Source organism: Moschus berezovskii, chromosome 7, assembly GCF_049115385.1.
Source record: "Moschus berezovskii isolate FMDL1 chromosome 7, NW_MosBer_1.0, whole genome shotgun sequence".
In the NCBI taxonomy this organism is placed as follows: Eukaryota; Metazoa; Chordata; class Mammalia; order Artiodactyla; family Moschidae; genus Moschus; species Moschus berezovskii.
Window position 1 is genome coordinate 65,164,329 of NC_142466.1, and position 12,447 is coordinate 65,176,775.

Below are 12,447 nucleotides of genomic sequence, written 5' to 3' on the forward strand. Positions count from 1 at the left end.
CATGTAAGTTAAATAAGCAGGGTGACAATACACAGCCTTGATGTACTCCTTTTCCTATTTGGAATTCAGCACTCTGATCTTGGTGCTCTGTAAAGAGTTGCTACTTTTCTTATTCTAGCAATCCAGAGATGGAAGGCAGGGAAGGATCAATGCAACTTTTCTGCCCCAGGAAAATTTCCATTCTTAGTGATTTTCCCAAGTACTTATAAGAATGTCTTAGTGTCAGGTGCTAGGTGTCTTGACCATGAAATAGCTAAGAGGGCATGCTGAGAATATTTCTATTCCCCACTCACTCATCCCAGCAGGTAGATTCTGTTTCAGTATTTGGTATTATGTGAAAAAGCAGGCTTGAGGGAAGTAAATGTAGCTTGCTCTCTGTTCTCTTTTACCTTTGTTTGAATGCTCTTGGTTGACTTCCCTATATATGTAAATTGGGGAAATGACTAGAATGTAAATTAGTTTTTTTAAAAAGTTCACAGATCTGATCTTGTTTGAATAGGCATTGGAAAAGACTCAGGAAAATACTTTTGGCTACTTTCCTTAATAATCAAGCCAGAGAGCAAATATGTACTAAGTCTATTACCACTCTGCCCCTTCTCACCCTTCTGCTGTAAGACATCACTAATAGATCACTGTGCTCTTTCAGAGAGCCTCAGAATCCTTCTTAAATTAATGGTCCAAGAAGCCACCACCAATTAGTCAGTATTGGAATATGGGATGGAACCTTACTTTCCAAAGCTGTTTTTATATATGTCTAAATTTGAGACTGGTTGGATCTGGTTGGATTCAACCAGTCCATCCTAAAGGAAATCCTGAATATTCACTGGAAGGACTGATGCTGAAGCTGAAACTCCAAAACTTTGGCCACCTGGTGTGAAGAACTAACTCATTTGAAAAGACCCTGATGCTGGGAAAGATTGAAGGCAGGAGGAGAAGGGGACGACAGAGGATGAGATGGTTGGATGGCATCACTGACTCAATGGACATGAGTTTGAGTAAACTCTGGGAGTTGGTAATGGACAGGGAGGCCTGGAGTGCTCCAGTCCATGGGGTTGCAAAGAGTCGGAAATGACTGAGCGACCGAACTAAACTGAACTGAAATGTGAGACTCTTATTTCTTCCTTAGCTCCTCATGTGGTAATTGATCCAGGTCTCAAAGGTAATAACTGAGGAGGCTTGGCAAACCAAGGCATTCTCAGCAGAATGCAGAGCACAAAGATATGAGTGACCAGATGGAGTAAAGCAGTGTATGCATTGGAAAGTCACATGAAATGAAGTTGGAACAGGAAAGAGGATTTAGGTGTACACTGGCATCTAGGCCAAGATGTTTGAATGTGATTTGTAAAAGCAATGTTCCCAAAGGACAGTCAATGTTCTCCATAGAAACAAAATCAATAGGATAGAGTACACACACACACAGGAGTGAGGATTTATTTTAAAGTATTAGCTCTTGTGATTTGTGGAAGCTGCAAAGTTCAAAAATTGCAGAGCAGGCCAGCAGGCTGGAAATTCCAGCAGGAGCTGATGCTGAGGTCTTGAATCTGAAGCCAGTCTGAAGGCCAAATTCCTTCTTTGGAGGACCTCGGTCTTCTCTCAAGTCTTTCAATTGATTGGATGTGGCCCACATACATTATGGAAAGTCATCAGCTTTACTCAAAGTATATTGATTTAAATGTTAATCACATCTTTAAAAGCCACTATAACTATAAACTGATATTTGCCCAAACAGTAGGATACCATACCCCAGCCAAGTTTACACATTAAAATTAATCATCACAGTCAGCATAGATAATCTTCAGTGGTGGACAGATTTGTGTTTTTAAATTTGTATTATACATTTAAATCTCTTATACAGAAAACTTCTGATTTCATAGAAATTATTGGTTAGAACAAAGGTAAATTAAGTAAAACAGAGTTGATTTAAAGAAAATTATCAAATATTGGGTATAGATGGTCTATGAATATGGTGAGTATATGAAGGTTGTACTGAAATGACTGACAATGGTAAACAAAAGAATTGCTATACTCCTGCAACAAGGAAATGTCATAAGGAAACAGAGTTTTAGGAAGATTAATTCTGTGTCCATGAACAAAAGGCACAGATAGATAAAAGTTCATCAACAAATAATACATGCGAAAATGTTTGCTTTTGCCATAGTAGAAATAATGCATTTTTCAGTCTATTATTCATAGAAATTGGTTATGCTATACTCTTTTTTTATAAGTAGAAGTTTTAAATTTTATGTAATCTGAGCAGTTGTTTTTTATGATTTCTTAAATGGATTTTAAACTTAAAAAGTCATCCCTGGTTTTAAATTCAGAGATCTAAAAATCTTGTTTGAGTGGGCACTTGGAAAAGGATGTTTTAAAAAGTTTAAATTTTTAATGTACCTGAGATTTATTTTGTTATACACTATGAAAGATGGATTGGAGAAGGAAATGGCAACCCACTACAGTGTTCTTGCTTGGAGAATCCCAGGGATGGGGGAGCCTGGTGGGCTGCCATCTATGGGGTCACACAGAGTTGGACACGACTGAAGTGACTTAGCAGCAGCAGCATGAAAGATGGATCTAATTAATTTTATTTTTTAAAAAAGTCTTACCTAGTTATTCCCAAACAAGTTAATGAATAGTTCTTCCTTTCTAGTGATGTCACTTTTGTTTCCTAGCAAATTCTTGTATGGAAAAAAAAAAATCAATTCTGGTCTATCTAGTGTGTATTCTATGTATATATATATTTCCTTCTTTCAGTACAGTCTTATTTTAATTATCATAGCCTTCTTTTATTTTCACCATAGAGAGTTTATTTTCCATATAAAAGGGTAGAAGCTAGCATATAAACAAAAGAGCAAAGATAGGAGTTCATGTGGGAGACCACGACAGTGACTTGAGGCTGACAGTGGTGAAGTCTGGTCATAGGGGAGACCTGGAGGTTGTGATGAAGAGATGGGGTCAGATCCAGGACCTGTCCTGCAGGCAGAGACCATGAGATGTGTTGATGCCAAAATGTATGGAACATAGCAAAAGCATTTTTAAAAGAGGTTTCTCACCAAAAATGCTAACTAATCTTGGAGAGTCTCCTGGAGAGGCAGGGGGTGGAGGTTGGTGGCAACTACAACTCACCAGAACACAGACACTGGTGGCAGCCACCCTTGGGAACTCCCTCCACCACGTGGACACTGGTGCTGGTGGTTGTGGGCATCACTGCAGAAACCTTCTTCCAGCTCAGCCTTATGATATATTTAAAAATCTAGTGTGACTAGTCCCATTCATGTTCTTCATTCAAAAATTTCATTGATAAACAACATTTTTTTTCTTCCTGAGAACATCAGAATCTAGTCAGATTCTCTGAAATTTTTATAGAATATTTATTGGACTTTTGTGAATCATTATAAGGATTGTAATGAGTTTGTGTATATTTCATTTATGTATGAGTTTATGTCCACTTTCAATTAACTTTTGATGTTTGTGTCAATAGAATTTAAAGTCAACAAGTTAGTCTAAAATAATGACAAAGACATTTTAATCTCAGTTGCCTCCTTTACTTGAGCAATTAATAGCCAAATTGAATTTAATCCCCTTTCATTTTTGCACCTAAATATCTGGTAGAAATGTAATCCAGCAATCAAAGATCCAATGACTGGCTTCAAGGAGCAGAATAATAGAAACAATGATGAATATTGTCAGTGAGTGGATTTAGAAACTCTTGAAGTGTAATTCACATTTCAACTTTTATTTAAAATTTCATTTTAATTCCTTAGTATTTCAAATGGAAACACATGATCCTCTTCAGCAGGATTTTTCACCTTATATGTTTATAATTTTTTTCTCTTACTTCCTTTGCCCCCTTCATGATTGTGTTATCTGTACAGCAAGTTCTTCTGACCCTGGCAAATTCTTCGTACCCTCGAAATTCTCAGACAGCAGAAAGCAGTGATCAGACAGGTTGAATGATTCAATGGAAATTTAATCTGATCTCATTTTAGCCACATGTAAGAAGCAACCTGCTGTGAACTAGAATTGTAATGCTGGAAATTATCTGATTCCTGCAGGCCTCTCTTCCTTCTCTGCCCTGGTGAATGACTGCTAAAGGAATTTAAAGCATGTAAAACATGATAAATGTTGATTTCTTGCCTTGGTCTTCTTGCAGGTAAAATTAAAGAGGAGCATCACAGATTCTAGATTTTATTTATTAGGAAAAAACATTTAAATGTTCTCACTTAAGTTGCTTTTTGAGGCAATAATATCCTATTTCCTTTAAATTAGATTTCCAGATTTGAACCCACTTTGAAAAACAACACAAAATGAAACAACAACCAAAACAAAGAAATCTCTGTCAATAGAACACTTTACCTGCAAAGACCCATGTGCTGAAAGAGAGTTGACAAGATGCGATTGGTCAGTTCACTGATCTGAAGGGGAGGCGTCCTTTATTTGTGGCTGGCTAGGGAAGGCCAGTTACAATGTAGAAAAGCTAAGAAATGGTAGGGAGAATTGGAGAAACAAGCAGGAAAAGAGTGAAAAACTGAACTTAAGAAAAGCATAAGGTACAGATGAAACAGCAACTTTTAGAGTTGATTGGACCAAAGTTTAAGAAGATTGTGGTGACCACTGTTACATTGTTGACCCCCAATGGTCCACATCTCCCAATATTTGCCTTTGATAGTTCTCTCTCTCTTTGAACCTGAGTTGCGACTGTGATTTAATTAACTAGAAGTGGCAGGGTGATGCAGTGTTAGTTCTTGTTCTAAGCCTTAAGCAGTTTGTGTTTTGTTCTCTTCAGAGCCATGATCTGCTTTACAAAATTCTGTTTGCCTGCTAGAGCTATGTGGAGAGGCCACTGGAGAAGCCACATAAGAGGAAGAGGCCCTGAGAGACAAGCCTGGTCATCCCAGCATCCCAGCCAAGTCCAGGTACCTGATGACCTACCAGCTGGATAATCCACAAGAGCAGCCATTGTTAAGATCAACAGAAGAGTCACCCAACTAAGCCCAGTCCAGACTGCAGAATTATGAGCAGAGAAAATGTCCATTGTTTTGAGCCACATTTGTTACACAGCAAAATATAATTGCTGGCATGATAATGAAGAGTCAGGGATTAAGACCCAGTGACTCTGCTCTCTGAGACAGCATCGTGGGGACTGAAGATGCATACCTAGGACCAAAGCAAGCTTGGTTCAAATCCTTCACTCATCACTTTTTAGCTTTTATGGCCTTGGGCAAGTTATTTAATCTTTATGGGGCTCAGTCTTGTTATCTGTGGAGTGAGAGAAATATTCTCTCACAAGATAGTTAAGAAATGAGTGAAAGTTTGGGTAACAAATTCAGTACCGATCAAATCTTAGTTCTATTCCAATTCTTTGCTAACTCCCTCACTCCCTACACCCACACTGAGGGGATAAAAGTGATCCAAACTACATTAACTACTTAGGGCAGCCATGTGATCTACTAAAGGCAGTTCTCTTTTGCACTGTGTATGCATATTTGATGAACAGTCATTGTGTTTATATGAACAAGAAGTAAACACCTAAAATACAGGTGATGGATTTTTTAACTGATAGCAGGCTTGGGAGGCATTGCTGGAGTCAATGCATATTTGTGTCCATGTCCCATACCACCTACACCTGCTCCTCTGGAATACTACTGCTGTTTATTAGACTAAGCTGGGGTCATAAGGGAATGTTGAAATTACATTCAGTTTACTTTATTACAGAAGGCATGAAGGCATATGTTGTATTTCCATTTGGTTTTCACAAAGAAGCATTAGCATGTCAATTGCTTGTGAAGTTCACTTAGGCAAAAGTTACAGATTTTTGAGGTAGTACTGCATAAAATTTGGTGTTTGTTGAGTACTTGTCTTTATACTGAAAAGAAAAAAGCCCTATAATGTCTAAATTAAATTATAAGAGAAAACACATACACACACACACAAGAAAGGATTAAGGAAAAAAGAAATAAACCTGCTCTGGCCTCAGTTTCCAATTTTTAAAATGAGAAAGCCAGACTAGAAGGTTCTCCAAGGTCACTTCCAGATCTGAGTGTTAGCAGACATCTCAAATCCTGTGCATGTATTAGCCCTTTGCGAGATTAAAAACACAGGTTGTTCTCTAGCAAAACTTTAATTGCAAAGCTTTAATTAGGAAAAAAAATCAAAATACTCATTCAGATTATGCTTTTTTAATTTTATTTTTAATTGTATTTTTATTGTTTCCATTTTATTTTAAAGGAGAGATGAGAACTGCAATTTGCCAAATTGTTACACACATTTCCTTGCCATACAACTGCCCTAGCAAGTTAACTTAAAACAATTTTCTAAAATGCATTTTTAATGAGAAACTGAGACCCCTGAAATTTGTCTTAAACACTTTTTTTCCCTTCAGACCTCTTATAGGGTTGTAGAGTTTCCATACCTCAGTGCCAAGAGCATGGCAGAGGAATTTGGCTCAGTTTAGTAATTACCTTGTGTTAGTCTAGCTCAAAGTTGTTTTTCTCTTAATGGTTAAAGAGAGCCATTTGAATGCTTTGATTCTAGTAATAAAAGTCCCAACGGGCAGGATAGGTGAATGCCCATGTAATGCTTCAGTTCAGTTCAGTTCAGTTCAGTCGCTCAGTCGTGTCCGACTCTCCGCGACCCCATGAATCACAGCACGCCAGGCCTCCCTGTCCATCACCAACTCCCGGAGTACACTCAAACTCATGTCCACAGAGTCGGTGATGCCATCCAGCCATCTCATTCTCCGTCGTCCCCTTCTCCTCCCGCCCCCAACCTTTCCCAGCATCAGAGTCTTTTCCAGTGAGTCAACTCGTCTCATGAGGTGGCCAAAGTATTGGAGTTTCAGCTTTAGCATCAGTCCCTCCAATGAACATCCAGGATTGATCTCCTTTAGAATGGACTGGTTGGATCTCCTTGCAGTATAAGGGACTCTCAAGAGTCTTCTCCAACACCACAGTTCAAAAGCATCGATTCTTCGGCGATCAGCTTTCTTCACAGTCCAACTCTCACATCCATACATGACCAAGGGAAAAACCATTGCCTTGACTAGACGGACCTTGGTCGGCAAAGTAATGTCTCTGCTTTTTAATATACTATCAAGGTTGGTCATAACTTTCCTTCTAGCCTATTGAAATGGCCATATCCAAAGCTTATGCAGAGTAAATGTTGTTAGGACAAGTCAAGACAGAAAAAAATATGAGAAGATAAGAGAACTAAAGTAAGTACAGGAGTGTCCTTCCTCTCTCCCAATAAGATCCCACAGTTATAATGGACATTTATTTTTGCCTTCTTTAATGGAGAGAGGGAAGGATGTCCCAAAAGTCTCACTGTGTGCTTCCAGAATGCTGTGATGGACAGGGAGGCCTGGTGTGCTGTGATTCATGGGGTCGTGGAGAGTCGGACACGACTGAGCGACTGAACTGAACTGAACTGATAGGCTTCACAGTAGTGCACAGTACCTGAGAGCACAAACTATCTTTGGTGAAGGACCAGTTTGTTTTATCTCCCACACTCCCATCCACTAAGGACTGTGTCAAATAAGGTATTTGTGTAAAATACAATGAAAATGAATCACTGGAAAAATGACTTTCAAACAATGACATATAAAATATATGCCTCCATTTTTTTTATTATTAGATTTAATTACTCTGTCAAATTGTAATAAGGTTCTAGCCCTTTTCAGTTTCTATAGTTATCCTGTTGCAGATGGTAAAAAAATGTGGAAATAGGCACTGGTCCATGGACCGTACTTTGAGTAGCACTGACCTAGACTAGTAGTATTCTTTGATTCCCACCAATTATTTCAGGGGCGATTTTATGACCTGAAAGTGTGGAAGTGTTAGTCGATCAATCGTGTCTGATTATTTGCAAACCCATGGACTGTAGCCTGCCAGGCTCCTCTGTCCATGGGATTCTCCAGGCAAGAACACTGGAATGGGTAGTTATTCCCTTTTTCAGGGGATCTTCCCGACCCAGGGATGGAACCTGGGTCTCCTGCACTGCAGGAAGATTCTTCACCGTTTGAGCTACCAGGGAAGCCCCTGGTGACCTGAGCTGGTCCTAATCACTTGAATGTTTGGGCTTTAATTGAGAAACTGGGACAATTCTGTTTTCCCTGACTGGATACCACCTTAAGACTACAAGAAAAGGGATCAATACCATGAAAGCAGAACCAAGAGAGAGCAAGTTAGAAGATGAATCTGCTCCTGTGTTGTGGAAAAATAGAAGCCAATAAAATAAAATTTTTGCTTAAGCTAGAATTCAGGTTTTCTATTATCTGCAAGAGAAACAGTCCCATATAATAGATTGATTGATATGCATATTCCCCTCTAACTCTCAATCAGCTTGCCAGTCATCTTTCTAAAACAGATATCTGGGAAAACCATTTTTCTGGTTATGAAAACCTTAGCTTCCCACTGCCTTGATACAGAATTCAAGCTTCTCAAACCATCATTTAAAGTCTTTCACAACTGAATACCCTTCTTTTTCAGCTTTTTTTTTTTTGGCTTCTCTCATCCTCAAACACATGCCTGATGCTTTATGTGACCAGGCATGCACTTTTATATATGTTTTAGGTCTGCTTATGTTCCCTTTGGCAGAATTGCATTTTCTCTTCCTACACCCTTTTCTGGTTTTCTAAGGATAGAAGCTTGAGAACATAAGGTATTCATTACTTTTAAATGTTAAGCATTATGCATCACCACCATTCCTGCTGATTCAAGGGCTAATTCTGAGAGTGCTGGCATAAGGGCAACTTGATGCACCCAGACATTTGATAAAAACTGCATCTAGACGCCAAAGATTTCATTTCATAAGGATTCTGACATGGTTATATTACCAAAATCTCAGAAAAACAACAAACTTAGATAAAGTGTGAGTTTAAGTTATGGCAAAAATAAATAAGAAATGAAAATATACATTTGCACCAGAATGTATACACATGTTCATAGCAGCTTTATTCATAATAGTCAAAACTGGAAACAACCTAAATATTCACCAGCTGATCAATGTATAAACAGAATGTGGTATATCTGTACAATGGACTATTATGTGCCATAAAAACAAATGAAATATTGATACATATTACAACATGGACTAACCTTACAAACATTGTGTGAAGTGAAATAAGCCATATATGAAAGGCCACATATTGTATAATTCCATTTATATAAATGTATGGAATTGACAAATATGTAGAAGAGGTGGCAAAAATGCACAGAAGAACTATACAAAAAAGATCTTCACGACTCAGATAATCATGATGGTGTGATCACTCACCTAGAGCCAGATATCCTGGAATGAGAAGTCAAGTGGGCCTTAGGAAGCATCATGACGAACAAAGCTAGTGGAGGTGATGGAATTCCAGTGGAGTCGTTTCAAATCCTAAAAGGTGATGCAGTGAAAGTGCTGCACTCAATATGCTGGCAAAATTGGAAAACTCAGTAGCGGCCACAGGACTGGAAAAGGTCAGTTTTCATTCCAATCCCGAAGAAAGGCAATGCCAAAGAATGCTCAAACTACCACACAATTGCATTCATCTCACATGCTAACAAAGTAATGCTCAAAATTCTCTAAGCCAGGCTTCAATATTATGTGAACCGTGAACTTCCAGATGTTCAAGCAGGATTTAGGAAAGGCAGAGGAACCAGAGATCAAATTGTCAACATCCACTGGATCATCGAAAAAGCAACAGAGTTCCAGAAAAACATCTATTTCTGCTTCATTGACTATGCCAAAGCCTTTGACTGTATGGATCACACAAACTGTGGAAAATTCTGAAAGAGATGGGAATACCAGACCACCTGACCTGCCTCCTGAGAAATCTGTATGCAGGTCAGGAAGCAACAGTTAGAACTGGACATGACTGAGCCACTGAACTGAGGGCTGGGGAGAGTGATGAGATTGAAGGGTGAAGGCTAAGTGTAGCAGAGTTTCTTTTTCAGAGTGATAATGATAAAAATGTTCTCAAACTGATTGTAATGATGGATGTACAACATTGTGAATCTACTAAAAGTCATTGAATTGTACACTTTTAATGGGTGAATTATATGGTATGTGAGGAGAAGGGAATGGCACCCCACTCCAGTACTCTTGCCTGGGAAATCCCATGGACAGAGGAGCCTGGTAGGCTACAGACCATGGGGTCGCTAAGAGTCGGACATGACTGAGCGACTTCACTTTCACTTTCATTCATTGGAGAAGGAAATGGCAACCCACTCCAGTGTTCTTGCCTGGAGAATCCCAGGGACGGCAGAGCATGGTGGGCTGCCGTCTATGGGGTCGCACAGAGTCGGACACGACTGAAGTGACTTAGCAGCAGCATATGGTATGTGAACTATGCCTCAATAATGTGGTCTTTAAAAAGAGTTTCAGTTCAGTTCAGTTCAGTAGCTCAGTCGTGTCCAACACTCCGCGACCCCATGAATCACAGCACGCCAGGCCTCCCTGTCTATCACCAACTCCCGGAGTTCACTCAAACTCATGTCCATCGAGTCGGTGATGCCATCCAGCCATCTCATTCCCTGTCATCCCCTTCTCCTGCCCCTAATCCCTCCCAGCATCAGAGTCTTTTCCAGTGAATCAACTCTTCGCATGAGGTGGCCAAAGTATTGGAGTTTCAGGTTTAGCATAAGTCCTTCCAATGAACACCCAGGATTGATCTCCTTTAGAATGGACTGGTTGGATCTCCTTGCAGTCCAAGGGACACTCAAGAGTCTTCTCCAGCACCACAGTTCAAAAGCATCAATTCTTCGGCGATCGGCTTTCTTCACAGTCCAACTTTCACATCCATACATGACCACGGGAAAAACCATAGCCTTGACTAAACAGACCTTTGTTGGCAAAGTAATGTCTCTGCTTTTTAATATGCTATCTAGGTTGATCATAACTTTCCTTCCAAGGAGTAAGCGTCTTTTAATTTCATGGGTGCAATCAGCATCTGCAGTGATTTTGGAGCCCAAAAAAATAAAGTCTGACACTGTTTCCACTGTTTCCCCATCTATTTCCCATGAAGTGATAGGACCAGATGGCATGATCTTCGTTTGCTGAATGTTGAGCTTCAAGCCAACCTTTTCACTCTCCTCTTTCACTTTCATCAAGAGGCTTTTAGTTCCTCTTCACTTAGAGTTTGCTGCTGCTGCTGCTAAGTCACTTCAGTCGTGTCCGACTCTGTGTGACCCCATAGATGGAAGTCCACCAGGCTCCCCTGTCCCTGGGATTCTCCAGGCAAGAACACTGGAGTGGGTTGCCATTTCCTTCTCCAATGTGTGAAAGTGAAAAGTGAAAGTGAAGTCGCTCAGTCGTGTCCGACCCCTAGCGACCCCATGGACTGCAGCCCACCAGGCTCCTCCATCCATGGGATTTTCCAGGCAAGAGTACTGGAGTTTAGAGGACCTATATTCATAAATGTGAAAACTGAGAAGAAACAAGATATCCAAGGTAAAAGGATAAATCAACTGTGGTACACCCAGGTAACTGAATAGTATTAAGCACAAAATGAAATGAGCTATTAAGCCACAAAAATACATGTAGGAATCTTCCATGCATATTACTAAGTGAAAAAAGTCAACCTGAAAAGGCTACATGCATACTATATGATTTCAACTATATGACATTCTGGAAAAGGCAAAACACAGGAGATAGTAAAAAGGTTGCCATGGGGTGTAGGATGGGGTGAATAGGCAGAGCATGGAGGATTTCTAGGGCAGTGAAAGTACTTTGTATGATACTGCAGTGGTGGATACATGTCATTAGACACTTGTCTAAACTCATGCAAGCTATGGGCTCTGGGTGATGATGTGTCAGTGTAGGTTTGGTTGGAACAAATGTCTCACTCTGGTGCTGGAAGTTGATAGTGGGAGAGGCTGTGTGTGGCTGGCGGTGTCTGTGGGGTCAGATCACATACGGGAACTCTGTTTCCTGCTCAAATTTGCTATGAACCTTAAACTGCTCTAAAAAATAAAAGTCTGAAGGAAGAAGAAAGGATGAGGAGAAAGGGGGTAAAGAACAGAAAGAAGGCCAGGGGAAGGAGGGAGAGGAGGAGGTGGTGACCTCACAAGGCCCATCTCAGTTGGCACCAACTCTGAAATTTTCCCTGCCTCTTTTCATTTCCCTCCTGGTGGAAGAATTAATTGCTCTCTTATCTGTATTTTTATTATGTTCTTAAAAAATCCCATTTATTTATTTATTTGGCAGTGCTGGGTCTTAGTTGCGACACACAGGATCTTTAGTTGTAGCACGTGAACTCTTAGTTGCAGCATGTGGGATCTAGCTTCCCTGACCAGGGATAGAACCCAAGCCCCCTTCATGGTGAGCTCAGAGTCTTAGCCACCCGACCACCAGGGAAATACCTCATCATATTCTTATTCTAATTGTTTATCATATCACTTTATTATAGTTGTTTTCAGGTCTTACTTACTGAACTCTGACAAGTCTGAGGGCAGAAGCAATGACTCA

General features: G+C 39.9%; 1 long non-coding RNA gene across 2 annotated transcripts in view; it reads left to right on the plus strand.

Annotated features, from left to right (window-relative positions):
- The window catches only part of LOC148777341 (uncharacterized), a 194,360-nt gene extending 183,465 nt beyond the window's left edge, over nt 1-10,895 (plus strand). For both annotated transcript variants that reach the window (XR_016037847.1, XR_016037848.1), the window contains 2 exons: nt 4,823-6,581; nt 7,117-10,895. This is a non-coding gene — a long non-coding RNA (uncharacterized LOC148777341). The remainder of the gene's footprint in view (nt 1-4,822; nt 6,582-7,116) is intronic.
- The last annotated feature ends 1,552 nt before the right edge of the window (nt 10,896-12,447 follow it).